Below are 18313 nucleotides of genomic sequence, written 5' to 3' on the forward strand. Positions count from 1 at the left end.
GCTCAGGCAGGCCGCCTGCTTACCATAGCCCCATGCTGCTCCCAGAAGTGGCCAGCTGCTAGCACGTCTCTGTGGCCCCTGCCGGGGAGGGGGGAGGGGGAGAAGCAGCTCCACACGCTGTCCCGCCCCCAGCACCATCCCCGCAGCTCCCATTGGCCAGGAACCAGCCAGTGGGAGCTACGGAGGTGGCACATGTGGGTGCGGGCAGCACACGGAGACATGGTGTCCCACTTCCCTCAGGGGCTGCAGAGATGTGTCAGCAGCCGTCCGCTTCTGGGAGCAGTGTGGGGCTAGGACAGGCAGGCAGGCAGCCTGCCTGAGCCCTGCTGCGCCGCCAGCTGGGACCTGCCTGTGATAAGCGCCTCCCGGCTGGAGCCTGCACCTCACACCCCCTCCTGCACCTCAACCTTCTGCCCAGGTCAGAATCCCCCTCTTGCGCCCAAACTCCTTCCCAGACCCCGCACTCCCTCCTGCATCCCAATCCCCTGACCCAGACCCATCCTGCACCAAACTCCCTCCCAGAAAAAAGACTTGTATTCAGGGGCCCCACAAAATCTAATAGCCCCAGGTCCACAGGAGAGTTAATCCAGAGTTAATCCAGCCCTGCCTGCAGAGGGCCCCAATCCTCAAGAAATGTTTGGAAGGGCTGGGCCTACTGGGGGGGGAGGGATAGCTCAGTGGTTTGAGCATTGGCCTGCTAAACCCAGGGTTGTGAGTTCAATCCTTGAGGGGGCCACTTGGGGATCTGGGGCAAAATCAGTACTTGGTCCTGCTAGTGAAGGCAGGGGGCTGGACTCGATGACCTTTCAAGGTCCCTTCCAGTTCTAGGAGATGGGATATCTCCATTAATTATTATTATTATTTTATTATTATTACTGAGACAACATAAGACTCTGTGCTTGTTCTGAGCTGAAGCTGCGATGAACTTGAAACCAATAGGAAACACCTTGGGTGGGGTGTTGAAGGACTGCTCCTGCCCGAGCCCGGGGTAGGGTGATCTCTGGTAAACTCATTAGCATGAGTGTAGGTCCTATTACTGTTCTTAATGTTTTTTCTGTAGTGCTTTAACCTTAAGGATAAAATAAACTTGCGTGAAAAGAGCTGTGTGGTAACTATAACTGTGAGCAGTCACACTATTAATTGTCTCTAAGGAGAAAGCAAGCAGGCCTGCTTAGGCAGAATCTCTTGCTGTGAAATCACAGTATAGTCAGGGGACTGTGCAGCCTGGAGATACCCTGGTTAGAGCCCTGCGTGCATGCAAATTTATACCCACGGCTGCAGATATCCGCGTATATAAATCGGTATCCGCTGAACCACCGGGCTTTCCCAGGAACTGCAGCGGTGAAAGGAGCAGAACATGGGGCCACTGCTCCCAGGAGCCAGCACCCTGTGCCGGCAGCTCCTCCAGTGTGGCTGTACCGCCCCCAGGTTTGCCCCGTCTCTTCCACACAGCTGTCTGTGTCTCCTGTCTGGGGGGGTGTGCACCACTTGCACACACTGGCACGACCAGGGACAGCTGCCGGTGAGCCTGGTACCCACCCCAGTGGGCGGGGTTGGGGGCGGTACAGCCATGTCAGAAGAGCTGCTGGCTCAGGGCACTGTCTCCTGGGAGCGGCGGCCCCACCTTCTTTCGCCACTGTGGTTCCCGGGGGAGCCCTGCAGTTCTGGGATTACTGATTTATATTTGTGGATATCCACATCCACGGGTATAAATGTGCATGTGCGCAGGGCTCTAACCCTGGTCAGGAGTGAGTGAGATGATGGTCTCCGCCCTAGAAAGACAACAGCTGGGGAGCGGTAAGCCTCAGAGTGGGGGTCCTCACTGAATCACTGAGAGGAAATATAGGTGCAGTTGCCCTGAACTGTGACACGTGGTATTTTTGTAGAGACCTAAACAAGCTAACAGCACATAGAAAAATACTCGAATAGATGCCCTTTTATGGAAAAAATGTGCAGTATAGACAAAATGTCATAAAGTTCACCCAACTCTTTTTGTTGTTCTAGTAGCAGACCGCACAGTAAATTGTGTCTGGTTTTTGTGACATTTTCAAAGCGTGTACTGTAGATTTTGGCATGAATCGGCGAACATACTTTGTTTGAACTCTTTAGTTTCTTTTCATTTGTTTTTATTAATTTGTCCACAATTTCCAGTATTTTACTGTTACTTATAAGGAACAATATGGGAGACATCTGGTGGTCAATAATTAGCAGAATCTCATTAATTTATACTAATAATGGGAGACTTATTACTGAAGTTTACAAATGAGCAAGTAAATAAGCAAGCACGGTTTTAAAAAGCCAGGATAATGCATCACAAAATGTGTTTTTAATTTCTTTGACTAGCTTAGTTTTAATTATGCGTGATAATTCACAGCACATTGGTAAATATACAGTTCTGTAGGAGATCTTGTAAAAGGAGTAAAGTAATGCGAAATCTCTCTACTGTACTCTGCCGCAAAATCTTTGCTGAAAAGGGGATCACTGAAAAGTTACTTTTGTATGCAGATTATGTTGCGTACAAATTGGAAATGTGTGAATTAGCAAGGTTCTACATAATAGGATAATAGTTCCTGTAAAGCAAATCCCAGTGAATATTAACCTAAGACTGGAGCTTTGTAGATAAAGTAGGATAGTCTTGTGGTTAATGGACTGGATTGGGTTCAATTCCCAGCTCAGCCACAAACTTCCTGTATGACACTGGGCAAGTCACTTCATTTCCCTGTGTATTTGTTCACCATTTGTAAATGGGAATAATTATGATGCTTCCCTACCTCACAAAGTTGTTCTGAAGATAAATGCATTAATGTTTGTGAGGTACTCAGATACTACGGGTGTGGGGTTCATACAAGTAGAGAGTGTTCGCCTTATTTCAAAGTATTCATGTAAAAATACAACCGAAATAATATATTTTGTGATACAGAACCTTTGGGTTTTATCCATTGTGTTTGCTAACTTGCTTACCAATTTGCAGATTTTAAGTACTCTTCAATGGGTGCACCAATCAGTGCAAATCAGAGAGATGATGTGATGGACTCACCACTACATATCTCCCAAATTGTACCATAAATATATCAGAAATGTGCTCAGTTTCAAAACCCCAGTCCTGAGCGCCTTTGAGCATTGGAAAAGTTAGCATCCAGATCAAGGTCCAAACTTTACAGCTCAGATTCATCTGTGATATATAGTAAAAAATGTTTTACAGATTTTTTTTAAGAAGCCAGTGTAGTAGAATTCAGCCATATAAAGATGGGACAGCTATTGAATAAAGACAGTTATGTTAGAAATGTATTGACCATTTTAAATGGTTGAACTGAGCAAGAGACATTTATTTCTCCAACTCAGAGCTTCCTCATGTGGGCCAATTTATTTTGATTTGTCAAACACAGCTAGGCTCATATTTTTTTTTTTACCAACACATACAAATAGTTCAACTAGATAAAAAGCCACACAAAACCTTTTCCCACCCCATCAACAAGAAATTTGTTTCCCTCAACTCACTCACACCCACTCAACCTATACTGGGAAAGCATGGGAAAATAACTAAGTGTTGCAGCATGTCCTGAAGACCAACAAATACATGTTGGGCAAAGGATGAAGAGGGTGGCAGAGTCAAAGCCCTTCTATGGGGAGTGTTAGCCCAGAGTCCCAAGTCATCACAACAGCTGTCAAGAAAAGGGGTTTCTAATGTAGTTAGAATCCACACCATTTACGACTTCATACTTCAAAACCAACATTTGAATTTTCACCTCCAAACATATTCAAAAGCAATACAGATTGCAGAGCAAAGGTCAAATCCAGGACTCACTGAAGTCGATGGGACCAGGATTTAGTCTCAGAGATGAAAGATTCCGGATTTATAGTTACATCACATGAAAATATGGGCAGTGTGCAATACCTGACTTGATTTCAGTGGAGCTACTTCAATTTACAGCTAAGGATCTGGCCCTCATTTATTTTTAGAAAGGCACATTTCAAAACACAAGAACTTTTTCTTCAAGTCACCCACGTTTCAAAGCAAAATAAGCAGAGCATACTCCTCTCTTACATTTTCTTCAACCAGAATTGAATTTGGACTCCTTGAGTCAGTGAGTAATGCCAGTCTAATTATCCCCATAGGTAGAGCAGAATATATAAACCCTGCAGCCATAACGTGGAGGGGCAGGAGCACAGTAATTCTAGTGCTAGCACCTAATATCATGGTATTGTGCCCCTATTCTCTTACTGCATTTATCTGATGCCTGTGAAACCAGCACCGGGATCATAGCAGGTATGCCTAAGCATCCATAGTCATTTATGATAACAGTACATGCAAATGGTATCATGATAACTTCCATGAATACACCTGTTACCTCTTTTATATCCAGTCGGACTGTGTGGTGCTGCTCCACTGACATTTCAACCTGCCAGCTTTGTTCAGTATCAAAAAGTAGACCAAAACTAGACATAGGTCAAGGAAACGGTGTCTGAATCTGGATTAGATTTGGGCTGGGGTTTGTTTTATGGGCTAAATCAGAGCTATGGTAGTAGTTTGGATTAAACGGCAGTAAAATGTCCCAAGGTATTCTCATGAAATATTTGATGCAGTTGGTGGGAATCTCATGAGATCTTCACAATTTCTGCTGTATGAAAGATCTCACTAGCTTTCAGCCACATCCCAAAAGAAGAAAATAGTGCCTGTCTAATTTTGAATTTGACCCAGAAACCAAACCAGACATGGCTAGAGGTCCAGATCTGAGGCTCTCAATTTGAAACCCTTGAAATTCAAAGGGGTTTGGATTCAAATTTGTAGTTTTAACCCATCTCTAGGGAAAACATCAGTGGAACTGTACCATGCAATCTGATATAGCCGTGAAATCAGATATTTATTTTAAAATACTCCAATGATTTTTCATCTATCAAATTGTGCTCTGGGATGGGCTGTACAAACTCCACACCAAACAAGATAGTTCAGCCAGCCCCACCCTACTGCACCTGTGAGACATGCAAATCTTGAAGGAGGCACCTTAAAAAGGGGGAAGCTCAGTTCAGAAGGGCCCAGCCAGGGGCAGCAGACAGAACTCTCATCCTCAGCTCCCAGAAAGAAGCACAGCAGAGAGACAAACTATCTTTGGTTGCCTGTGAGCACAGAGCAGTAGGACAGATGGCTGGAGGATCCTGATAGGACAAAGAAACTAGTGTTGCTCTTAATTTCTGTTACTTTAGTTTCATTTCCTTGATAGCCTTAAGACCTGGGACTAGATATTTGACCCCCAGTGAGAATACAAGGCCCTTGCGAAGAAGGTGTGCTGACATCGGAAGTAGCTCAGAGAAGAAGCAAGAGGTCTGACAAGGCAGGCCTTAACCACTCCTATAAGGGTCCCTCAGCTGGAACTGAGAGTACAGGGTCTGAGTTCCCCTACAGCATCTCTAGGAAAACCCCAGACACAAGGGACCAGAGAGCCTGGACTTAGGCCATTGACCTGGTATGAGATCATGGGACTACTGGGTAAAGACCCTGGTTTACCCTTCAAGGGCTGAAGTCACAAGGGAAGAGGGGACCACTAGTGGACTTGGGCTGCACAGCTACAGAGAAAAAACCCTGCAATGCCTCACCTAACCACAAGGCAATACACTGGATGCTGAGTCACTTTGCCACATGCTCTTATTAACATTTTTGACAATAAAGGCCAAACCAGAGCGCTCACACTTGGGCTTCTGAATCTAATTAAATGGCTAAACATGGATTTAAGAGCCTAACTTCAGGCCCCCAGGTTTGAAAATGTAGGCCTGTGCTATTTTCATTCCCTCAGCGAGCACCACAGTAGCTGGCTAATAGGCCCCTCTTCAGCATGTGATCCGTTCCCAGATCAGAGGCACAAAGTTTGCATTTGAATTACAGATATGACCTTTCATAAAGCTTGAGGGTGTCTTTCTGATCCAGAATTTTAGTTTGAGTGCCTCTCTACTGGTAACTATGGTATATCACATGAAAGATAACAAGTCACAATATCTAGTGAAAATCCAGTTTTTGACCTAAGTAAATAAAAAGAAACATGACGGGGGGCGGGGGGAGTTAATCAGGTGATATGTTTATTTTCCCAAAGCCAGTGTGTTTCTATAGGTATCTTAATTTCTGCTGAGCTCCACTGTGTAGATGTATTATGCCTACAAGTAAACACAGTGCATCAATATATCAATATCATACCTTTTAGTATAACCTTAATTAATGTTGTTTTCCTTCTGTTTTCCTTGTGCATATGACTGACTGAGATTTCGTTGGTAATCTACCAATTTAATATTGTTTTAGACAAGTATGGAAAAGGAAAATCCACCTCAAGCATTTGGCATTGGTTTCTATAGGACCAGTCTAAACCTGCTGCAGTGTTTTCCACATCAGCATTTCCCCAATGTCCCTTCTGCTTGCATATTAGTAAGTCCTTATTACACTAACACTGGCTAGTCTGTCTGGCCAGTCAATGATTTTAAGTTGTTTGTACAGTGACATTTGCGTAAACACTTCAGGCCTGATTCTCGTCTCACTTAGACAGTTTTAAGGCCAGTGTAACTCTACCAACTTCCGTGTAGTTGGTCTTGGCTTGCCCTAGTGAGGTAATAGAAGAATCAGGCCCTTGATTTTGGTTGAAGACAAAGTAATGTAAGTGCAGAGTTTATTTCATTAATTCATAATGAATCTGTTCTGCTCCAGCTCTTTGTTTTGTTCGTGGGAATGTACTATGTTGGATTCTCCTTTTCTGATTGCAAAGGACCATAATGGTACAGAAATTTGGGTCCTTTATGGTATTAAAAATACAAGGCACATCTTTATGATATTTACAGTGCAGTTACTACCTGTTCCCTATTGACTATCCACAATCCATAATATCCAAGAATATAGAACTTAGTTATTAATGCACATTCACACCCATAAGGGTACCAAAGTCCAGAATAAAAGTGTATAGAATATTAATGATAATATGCACTTCCAGCAGACAGTAACCAGTCAAAATGTCTTCAGGAGGTCATGATTAATACAAAGACTCTTGCTAAATCAAGATATAATAAAGTCCCTTGACATAATATTGAGTGTCACCTGATGGAGCCATTAACCCTATTATGTGTCAATGATACTACTAAGGAAAAAGTGGAGGAGGGCAACATATGCAACAAGGCGAGTAGTCAGTCATACATACTCTTTCAAGTATCATCAGCACAGTTCTCCACTCTAGTGATGTGCTTCAGCACTGCACTGAAACTTGGAACAGAACAGAAAGATGAAGTCACCGGGCTCCATGCAGACTTTGTGCTGCTTTGTGGAATGTTTCTGGTGAAGCCATAGAAGAACATGTTTACTCCTCATCCATTCTCACTTCTTTACAGCTGCCAAAACAGGAAATCAGAATTCCTTATAGTCAAGTTTTGTAGTTTGCTGAAGGCGATTTATTTTTCTGTTCTTTCTCTAGTAAGGGCTAGTTTATTACACAGTTAAGGTAGGGAACACATTTCTAACATTTTTTTCCCAATAAGAAAAGAAAATTGAGGGGGGGACTTGACTTCTTGGAAGGTGTAGCAAAAAAAGGCTGTGTTTAAAGAATACCCTTCATTTAAAATCAATCTCCTAGTGTCTAGCTCTGAAGATTGGCTGAAGAGCATTTACCTAACTGGTGCTCCATCTACCTAAAATTCATCTGCCAGGCTCACAAGGATTGGGAGACTCTTCTGACCCATGCCGATGGAGAAATGTCCTGAGACATTCTAGAGTAGATATGAAGTTAGAACCCACTCCACATCATTCTTAATAGTCCTGACCCCAGAATGCCTCAAACTCCAGTGCCAAGAGATGCAAAAAAGCCAAAATAATTATCCCCATTGCAAATGGGAGAGAATGTTAGCTTTCAGACACTAACCTGATAATGAAACATCGGTGTCATTCACAGAATTTTCATATATCCATGCCCATTGGGGTCATAAGACACCTAAACAAAACCAAGTAGGACACTGGCTGTCTCTTTCTTCAGGACATCCAGAATGCTACTGATGCAGAAATATTCAAAACTCCCGAGTTCGCCTTCCCCCCACAAATCATGAGATTTTAATAATAATTGTTGTGTTTGAGCGTGTGGGTGCACTTGATTTGTGTTTTAAAGCTTTTCCCTTTATTCCATGTGGGCTAGTGACTTATTTTTTTCCAATGAAAGGTGAGATTTTCATGCAAGCTCATGATTTGGCAGCGGGGCTTTAAGAAAAATGCTAAAAATCATGACACTGCTGACAGTGCTTCTGTGCTGAGAGAAGTAGCAGTGACACAAACAGTCGTTTACAATGAAAACACAGGTTCCAGATAGGGCATTCACCTCAGTGGCCAAATAGGAACTGTTCTGAGAACAAGCAGCAGAAAGATCTGTTTTGAGAATGATTAGTGGCTATGGGATGAGAAAGACACTATGGTTCAGAGATGCTAGTTTTTGACAGATGTCCAATACCCTGATCTCCCTCCTAGATGTTTCTACTTCTGTGTTTTTAGTAATTCTTTATATTAGGGAGTGATAGTTGGTTTTAGTTGATATTTTTTATTTGCACTTTACTTTTCAAGAAAAAAGGAAGTAGATACTACTCACTGTCAGGTGAGAAGCACCTTTTGTAACCATGTATCATATCATGTGTTTGGGCCAGGAAATAAAGATCAGTGTCTTTTTATCAGCCCTCCTTGTGTTACAGCTTTCTTAAAGTTGTTTGTGAACGCTGCTGCAGCGTTGGCTAGGAAATGACAATAGGAAAAAGGATGTGAAAGTTGAAGCAGCAGCTTCTGCTTGGGCTGGTGCTGGCTGAGCAGCAGATACTGCTGTTTCAGTTGATCTTCTGTCCTTGCTGAAAGCTGGAAGTTCCCTAGCTGTTGTTTCACAGTGTTTGTCTTCTCCCAGGTCATGTGGAAATTGTGAAGCCTTGAATCTTGGATCCGCTGAGTTTGCAAGCACATAAGCAGATTTCAGCATTCTCTGTATAGTTTCATTTCACAATCAGTCAGTCATATTTTGAGCTGTGCTGTTGGCAGATTCCTAATGTAGGGGGTTCTCATTTGCACGTTGGACCAGATACTTGCCTGTGATCCACAAAGAGTTAAAAAAGTTGAACTAACCAGCTTTTAGTCACGTCCTCCCACTCCACCTGCCGATTACAGATGGGGCATTGGAGCATGCCTACAGGAATGGGCATGCTGCACCCTAGTGATCCCCAGTTGGCTGCTCTGATGCCAAGGGGCAGTTCAACTCCATTGAGTCCTGTGTTGAGACTGGGACCTTGAAGTATGCCTAGCACTCTGTTGGTATTACACTAGTAATAATAGTGGTTTCCCATATGTTTCTGGTGCAGCTGTAATACTTAGTTCATTTGTGGGCAACATATAGCTAGAAATATATTGATCAATTAGAGGGAATTCAGAGAATAGTGACATTAATTACATGGGGACTAGGAGGAACTAAATTGGCTAAGTGATGATGAAGGTGGGGGCAGAGCATGATAATAAACTACAAATGTTTGAAGAGCGCTACCAACGCCAAGGAAAGAATTTTTTAGTATGGCACCAGGAGATATAACTAAGAGTAATGGGATGAAATTCAGAGCAGAAAATTTAGGATGATTATCAGGAAAAACTTCCTGAAAGTGAATTCTATTCTGTTGTGAAATATTCTCCCAAAGGAATTGGCAGACGCGAGGAGATGACTATGAGAAGTGGTGACCAATGTTAGTGGCCTGGAGGATACTAGGCTACGTGTGAAGTTTGTTGTGTCAGGGGAAGTTTGGACAGAAGTCAGAGCATCAGCTGTAACAGCACCAGACTCTTAGAATTGTCACTGCCAGGACACCAATGACTTTTTTGCATGCTTTCAGCTTTCTTGTTCTTATCATTGATATTCTGGTTATAGTCAGTACCAGCAGTATGGGAAGGGAGGCAGACCCACGGTCACACCTATGACTCTCTCTCTGTTTTGCATAGGTCAGATTCAATGATGCTCCTCAATAACAGTGGGCTACCGTTAGAGAGTGAGATGGGGCATACAAACCTCACACTGGACAACCAGGGGATAAGGAGCTGCTCTGGGCTCAGGCAGCTCTGCCCTGCCACACCTGCAGAGCATACACAGGCTGGAAAAGGAGTTTAAAAAGGGATCAAAGACACTCGCTTATTGGCAGACCAGGGAAGAGAACAGACCTTCAGCTCCTGAAGCATGGGTTGACCGAAGGCAGGAGCTTCCCAGATGACCACTGCTTGATTGATGGACCCTCCTTGAGGGAAGGGAAAGCCAGATGCTGACTCACCTTGAGAGAGAATCATTCCCTTCTATTTCCTATTAGCTCATTTATTTGTGTTAATTCCCCATGCTTTTTGTGTATGGACTGACTGGCCAGAGGCGCAAGTCTCAGGAAGAAGCAGGCCACTGCAGAGCTGGCGCGATCATTGGCAGGAAGTACCTGACAGGAAGAGAGCTTCTTCTTCACAAGGAGGTACTAGTAGTGAGTCAACCACTTCACAGGGCCAAAGCCATATTTTATGGAACTAGCAACCCAGATTTGGAGAGGTCTATTTAGCTACCAGGACTAATATGGATGCCAGTAGAAACTGAATAAGGGCCTGATCCAGCTCCCTTTCATATCAATGCGCATCTTTACTTTGGCTTGATTCATAGTTGGATCGGGTGCTGATATTTATTTGGTTTATACCTAATCATATCTGGGCCAACAAGTATGCTATCTCTAAAGGTCGTCTGGGACATTCTCTCAAAAGGGAAATGCCATTGGCTCTGGAAGGTTAAAAATTTCAATCCATTAGTATGCAATCCTTGCTCACAACCCCCACTCCTGAGTAAACTCTCTTGTTCCCCGAGAGTTGCACTAAAAAAGTCTAACTTCTCTTGTCCCATTTGATGGTACCTTCTTGGTGGAATGTGTGCTTGACGGGCAATTTTTATATTGGGTTTCCATATGGGGTGTAGAAATAAAGAGGTAATAAAAAGGTCTCTATAAATATGACCATCCAGGCTTTGTCTAATACCTGCTCCATTCTGTTCAGTGTTGACTTGGTATGTTATCACTTAAATTTAGTAGGCTGGTATAGAAACATGAGTTAAGAGCTTTGGAGATGAATTTGTTCAGTTTCACTTAATACATTTTTTGGTATAATACAAGAAATGCTTGAGTTGAATTTACCTTTAGTGCTCTATAGAAATGATTGTATACCTGCCACTAAATGTAACAGGGTGATAATTCCCCATAGATGCCAGGTGTCAGTCACATGACTTATTTTCTAAGTAGACAAAATGTCAGGATCGTCTAGATGGAAAGCAAAGATGAGTACGTTTTAAGTTTATTTGTTTTAGCAGCTTTCTTGAAGATTTCCAATGCAGTGAGAATTTAAATATCCTTTGGGGCAAAAGAGGCTGTGATTTAAAAAGGGGAAATTAGTTAGTCTAAGAAGAATGAGAGAGTTAATTTCAGTTTCAGTCCAAACGCATGAATTCAGTTTATTCCATTAAACTGAGCAGCAAAATAAGTTTTCAATGGTGTTAATCAATAACTGTTTTCTAACTCATGGTCTTTTCCCATCACAAATGAATTGTGATCCTTCTCCCAGACAAAACATAAAAGGGCTCTTAGAATATGAATTAGGAGCATATGTAACAAGAAGGACAACCTCCAGAGAATATTCACTTACTAGGCAGTGGTTCTAACCTAGACAGAATATATAGAGAGGTCTCTATCCATTTAGCTTCTGCAGAATCTGTCATGGTTTCAAAATTCATTCTATAGAGATGATCTAATTTTGGGATATTTTAATTCCCAAAATAAATAATATAAATTATAATCTACCAAATATAGATTGCAATCAACTAACTTACTGCTTAAGCACTCAAATGTTTATAAGTTGACAGATGAAAATAAAAGAACTGAGATTTAGACTCATTTATTTTATATCAGAAAGAATACATCATTCTTCAAATTAATAAACTATTTTTTCTAACTTTGATTGGTCCATTCATAGATTCTGCGTTAGTGTACGTAACATCATTACTGTTAGGGAACAGCTGTGCAAGGTGTTCCATTGAATGTGTGAGAAGTAATAAGTACTGTAGCCAGCCATGGTAAATGCCTCAAAATAAAGTAAAATTGGAAGACATCCTGCCATTAATGCTTATTCTAGTGTTGGATTGACTGTACGTTGTTCAGATGCATTGAAATGAGTTCCTTGCATTCCCGTTTTCTTAAGTAACATATATATGTATATAAGGCCACCCCGCTAGTGTGACTTTTCATGAAAAGATGTTCTCATTTTTTATCCCCCCACAGCTCTAACCATTTCCAGACCTCCCCTGCCAGGCCCCTATTATAGTGATGCTACTGGACTCAGACTCATGTTCCCCATTAGGCAGTCTGTTGTGCCAACTGCCAGACAACTAGGTCAGCCTTCACAGCTACCAGTTTAGAGCTTGTCTGACAGATATGTTTATTAAAAATAATGTTCTCCTACTGGCTGTCATTTGTTGCTGTGTTACTATATCTTCCTTCAGTTACAGGTTGTACAAACTGTGGGGGGATTATGTACATGAAAGCAATACCTCTTCGCCTTTTAATATTTCACACTCTTTTTTTCCCAGAGTCAGTTAACTTTGAAAGTTGGCTCTCCATCTCTTTGCATTTGTATGATACTCTACTGTTACCATTACAGCTCAATTTGTAGCTTTCTCAACCCTCAGCCAGGACGCTGTCAATTCAGATTCCACACTAGAGCTTGGGCTCATACTCACCACTGACACTGGAGAGTAGTGGTAGCTGTGATGTTGTTAGAGGCCAGGCCTGAATTTATATATTACCATTACATGGCCCGGCCTCTGCAGGCATGGAATCTTCTCCTCTGGACAGTCAATTCTGCTGCACATCAGGGAGCAGGATTCTAAAGGGGCCATGCAGGGGGTAGGCTGCCTCATAATTTTGGTTCAGGTCAATTGAAACAAACATTTTGATTTTGACCTTTTTAAATATAAATTAAGTTAAATTTCAAAATGACACAAACAAAAAACCCCACTTTGTTTCAAAAATGACAAAACTTTTCTCAAGTCAGGAAATTTGTTGACACTAATCATGCCACATGAACAGTTCTGGTTTTGACAAATTAGCATTTTTCAGAGAAAAATATTTTGTGGAAAAATATTCCTGACCAGCTCTACTCTGCAGCCACTTCATGGACTTCATCCCTCCGGAGCAGAGCTGTATGCAGTCTAGTATTCATTGCTCTGCTGTCCCACATTTGGGCTGAATTCAGCTGCTAGTTACTCTGGGGCCACTCTCTCAATTTCAGTGGTGTTCTATCAGGGTAACTGAAATCAGAATTTAGTCCTAAATTATGAAACACACCAATGAGATTATTGCTTAGAATCAACACTCCATTATGTGCAATAGTGCCACAATTAAAGTGCTGTACATGGCAAGAGATGCCTCCTGTGGAGGAGGTCCATCTACCAGCTTCTGTTGTGACTTACATCTCTCGTGGCTCTTTTGAAAAAATTGGGTGTACCTTGCTCAATAGCCAATTTTTCATTAAAGAAGACATCATGTTCAAGGCTCAGCTCTTGCTGAGTGCAACTGAAAGAGGAGTAACACAAGCAGTACTGGCACCTCAGTGAGTATCCAGCTAGACAAATTCAGACTGCAAAAAAGGGATTTTTTTTTTAACAGTCAGGGTAATTAATCGTTTTACCAAGGGTCCTGGTGCCTTACCAATCACTGTCAATTTTTTCAATCAAGATTGGATGGTTTTCTAAAAGATCTGCTCTAGGAATTACTTTGAGGAAGTTCTATGGCCTGTGACATACAGGAGGTCAGCCTAGATGATCACAATGGTCCCTTCTGGTGTTGGAGTCTATGAATCTATGAACTCCCTGTAAAGTGTGTTAGAATGCCTCAAATATGAAAGATGCATTTAATTATGAATTTACAAATATCTGGCTTTTAATTTATAACTTGATCTACTTGTAGAAACAAGGCTGCATCTTAACTCCCCTCTCCACTCAATGTCCCAACAAAACCCTGCTTTGACTGCTGCCTCACCAAAATGTCTAAGATAAACTCCCTAGGAGAAGGCATTGACTGGCAATTAGTGCAGAGAAGTAAGTGTTGGGAGATGTGGATTCTCTTCTCGACTCTCTGGGGCCTGGTCTACACTACGAGTTTAGGTCGACTTTAGCCGCGTTAAATCGAATTAAGCCTGGACACGTTCACACGACGAAGCCCTTTCTTTCGACTTAAAGGGCCCTTTAAACCGGTTTCTTTACTCCACCTCCGACGAGGGGATTAGCAATAAAATCGGCCTTAGGGGGTCGGAATTGGGGTAGTGTGGACGGAATTCGACGTTATTGGCCTCCGGGAGCTATCCCACAGTGCTTCATTGTGACCGCTCTGGACAGCACTCTCAACTCAGATGCACTGGCCAGGTAGACAGGAAAAGCCCCGCGAACGTTTGAATTTCATTTCCTGTTTGCTCAGCGTGGAGAGCACAGGTGACCACGCAGAGCTCATCAGCACAGGTAACCATGATGGAGTCCCAGGATCGCAAAAGAGCTCCAGCATGGACAGAACGGGAGGTACGGGATCTGCTCGCCATATGGGGAGACGAATCAGTGCTAGCTGAACTCCGAAGCAGTAAACGAAATGGCAAAATATTAGAAAAGGTCTCCAAGGCCATGAAGGACAGAGGCCATAACAGGGACGCACAGCAGTGCCGCGTGAAAATTAAGGAGCTAAGGCAAGCCTACCACAAAGCCAGAGAAGCAAACGGAAGGTCCGGGGCAGAGCCGCCAACATGCCGCTTCTACGCGGAGCTGCATGCCATTCTAGGGGGTGCAGCCACCACTACCCCAACCGTGTGCTATGACTCCTTCACTGGAGAAACACACAGGGAAGCGGGTTCGGGGTACGAGGAAGATGAGGATGGAGAAAATGTAGATAGCTCACAGCCGCAAGGAAGCGGAGAAACTGGTTTCCCCAACAGCCAGGATATGTTTATCACCCTGGACCTGGAACCAGTAACCCCTGAACTCACTCAAGGCGTGCTCCCAGACCCTGAGGGCACACAGGGGACCTCTGGTGAGTGTACCTTTGTAAATATTACACATGGTTTAAAAGCAAGCGTGTTTAATGATTAATGATTAATTTGCCCTGGCAATCGCGGCCAGTACAGCTACTGAAAAAGTCTGTTAATGTGTATGGGGATGGAGCGGAAATCCTCCAGGGACATCTCCAGAAAACTCTCCTGGATGTACTCCCAAAGCCTTTGCAAAAGGTTTCTGGGGAGGGCTGCCTTATCCCATCCGCCATGGTAGGACACTTTACCACGCCAGGCCAGTAGCACGTAGTCTGGAATCATTGCATAACAAAGCATGGCAGCGTATGGTCCCGGTGTTTGCTGGCATGCAGACAACATCCATTCCTTATCGCTCTTTGTTATCCTCAGGAGAGTGATATCATTCACGGTCACCTGGTTGAAATGGGGCAATTTTATTAAGGGGACATTCAGAGGTGCCCGTTCCTGCTCTGCTGAACAGAAATATTCCCCGCTGTTAGCCACGCGGTGGGGGGGAGGGGTGAAGTGATCATCCCAGAGAATTGGGTGTGTGGGGGAGGGGAGTTAGTTGGGTTTGTGCTGCATGTTAACCCTGAAACCGCAGCCCCTCCTTTTACATTGCAAACCCATTTTAAATGGCCAACCCAATGGGTGCTTGGTATGGGAAATGAGAGCACTACTGTTTTAAACCATTCCCACATGTTAAGAAGGTTAAAAAAGCCAAAAGACTGTGTCTTACCATGGCTGCCTGCAAGCTGAAATCTGTGGCCTGGCACTGCGTGAGTGATCTCTCACACCAAACCGGCAGGCCCTCAATATAAGAGGAAAAATGCGACCTTGTAACGAAAGCACATGTGCTGTGTAATGTGAACAGCAAAATTTAACGTGAAAGAGTGTACCCATTGTTCTCTAAAATGTGTCTTTTTTAACCACCTCTCCCTTCTCCTCCACCAGCTGCAAATGTTTCTCCTTCACAGAGGCTAGTGAAGATTAGAAAGAGAAAACGTAGGATGCGTGATGACATGTTCACAGAGCTCCAGATGTCCTCCCACGCTGACAGAGCACAGCAGAATGCATGGAGGCAGATAATGACTGATTACAGAAAAGCACAATATGAACGAGAGGAGAGGTGGCGTGCTGAATCACAGGCTGAAAATGATAGGTGGCGTCAGCTTGCAGACAGAAGGCAAGAGTCGATGCTCCGGCTGCTGGAGCATCAAACTGATATGCTCCAGCGTATGGTTGAGCTGCAGGAAAGGCAGCAGGAGCAGAGACTGCCGCTACAGCCCCTGTGTAACCAACAGCCCTCCTCCCCAAGTTCCATAGCCTCCTCACCCAGACGCCCAAGAACACGGTGGGGGGGCCTCCGGCCACCCAGTCACTCCACCCCAGATGATTGCCCTAGCATCAGAAGGCTGGCCTTCAATAAGAGTTAAAGTTTTAAATGGCAGTGTGTCCTTTTCCTTCCCTCCTCCCCCACCCATCCCGGGCTACCTTTGCAATTATCCCCCTAGTTGTGTGATGAATTAATAAAGAATGCATGAATGTGAAGTAACAATGACTTTATTGCCTCTGCAAGCGGTGCTCGAAGGGGGAAGGGGAGGGTGGGGTGGTTGGCTTACAGGGAAGTAGAGTGAACCGGGTGGGGGGGGCGGAGGGTTCATCAAGGAGAAACAAACAGAAGTTTCACACCGTAGCCTGGCCAGTCACAAAACTCATTTTCAAAGCTTCTCTGATGCGCACCGCGCCATGCTGTGCTCCTCTAACCGCCCTGGTGTCTGGCTGTGCGTAATCAGCAGCCAGGGGATTTGCCTCAACCTCCCACCCCGCCATAAATGTCTCCCCCTTACTCTCACAGATATTGTGGAGCGCACAGCAAGCAGCAATAACAATGGGGATATTCTTTTCGCTAAGGTCTGAGCGAGTCAGTAAGCTGCGCCAGCGCGCTTTTAAACGTCCAAATGCACATTCCACCACCATTCGGCACTTGCTCAGCCTGTAGTTGAACAGGTCCTGACTCCTGTCCAGGCTGCCTGTGTACGGCTTCATGAGCCATGGCATTAAGGGGTAGGCTGGGTCCCCAAGGATCACGATAGGCATTTCAACATCCCCAACGGTTATTTTCTGGTCCGGGAAGAAAGTCCCTTCCTCCAGCTTTCGAAACAGACCAGAGTGCCTGAAGACGCGAGCATCATGTACCTTTCCCGGCCATCCCACGTTGATGTTGGTGAAACGTCCCTTGTGATCCACCAGGGCTTGCAGCAGCATTGAAAAGTACCCCTTGCGGTTTATGTACTCGGTGGCTTGGTGCTCCGGTGACAAGATAGGGATATGGGTTCCGTCTATCGCCCCACCACAGTTTGGGAATCCCATTGCAGCAAAGCCATCCACTATGGCCTGCACGTTTCCCAGAGTCACTACCCTTGATATCACCAGGTCTTTCATTGCCCTGGCAACTTGGATCACAGCAGCCCCCACAGTAGATTTGCTCACTCCAAATTGATTCCCGACTGACCGGTAGCTGTCTGGCGTTGCAAGCTTCCACAGGGCTATCGCCACTCGCTTCTCAACTGTGAGGGCTGCTCTGATCTTGGTATTCTGGCGCTTCAGGGCAGGGGAAAGCAAGTCACAAAGTTCCATGAAAGTGCCCTTACGCATGCGAAAGTTTCGCAGCCACTGGGAATCGTCCCACATCTGCAGCACGATGCGGTCCCACCAGTCTGTGCTTGTTTCCCGGGCCCAGAATCGGCGTTCCACGGCATGAACCTGCCCCAGTAACACCATGATTTCCACATTGCTGGGGCCTGTGCCTTGTGAGAGGTCCATGTCAATTTCCTCATCACTCTCGTCGCCGTGCTGCAATCGCCTCCTCGGCTGGTCCTGGTTTTGCTTTGGCATGTTCTGGCTCTGCATATACTCCAGGACAATGCGCGTGCTGTTCATAGTGCTCATAATTGCCGCGGTGATCTGAGCGGGCTCCATGATCCCAGTGCTAGCTATGGCGTCTGGTCTGAAAAAAGGCGCGAAACTAGTATCTGACGGACCAGGGGAGGGAGGGAGGGAGGGGCGAGTGACGACATGGCGTACAGGTACAGGGAATTAAAATCAACAAAGGTGGCTGTGCATCAGGGAGAAACACAAACAACTGTCACACAGAATGGCCCCCCCCAAAGATTGAACTCAAAAGCCTGGGTTTAGCAGGCCGTTGATTTGACGGAGGGAGGG

The sequence above is a fragment of the Emys orbicularis genome, chromosome 1 (genome assembly GCF_028017835.1).
Source record: "Emys orbicularis isolate rEmyOrb1 chromosome 1, rEmyOrb1.hap1, whole genome shotgun sequence".
Lineage (NCBI taxonomy): Eukaryota > Metazoa > Chordata > Testudines > Emydidae > Emys > Emys orbicularis.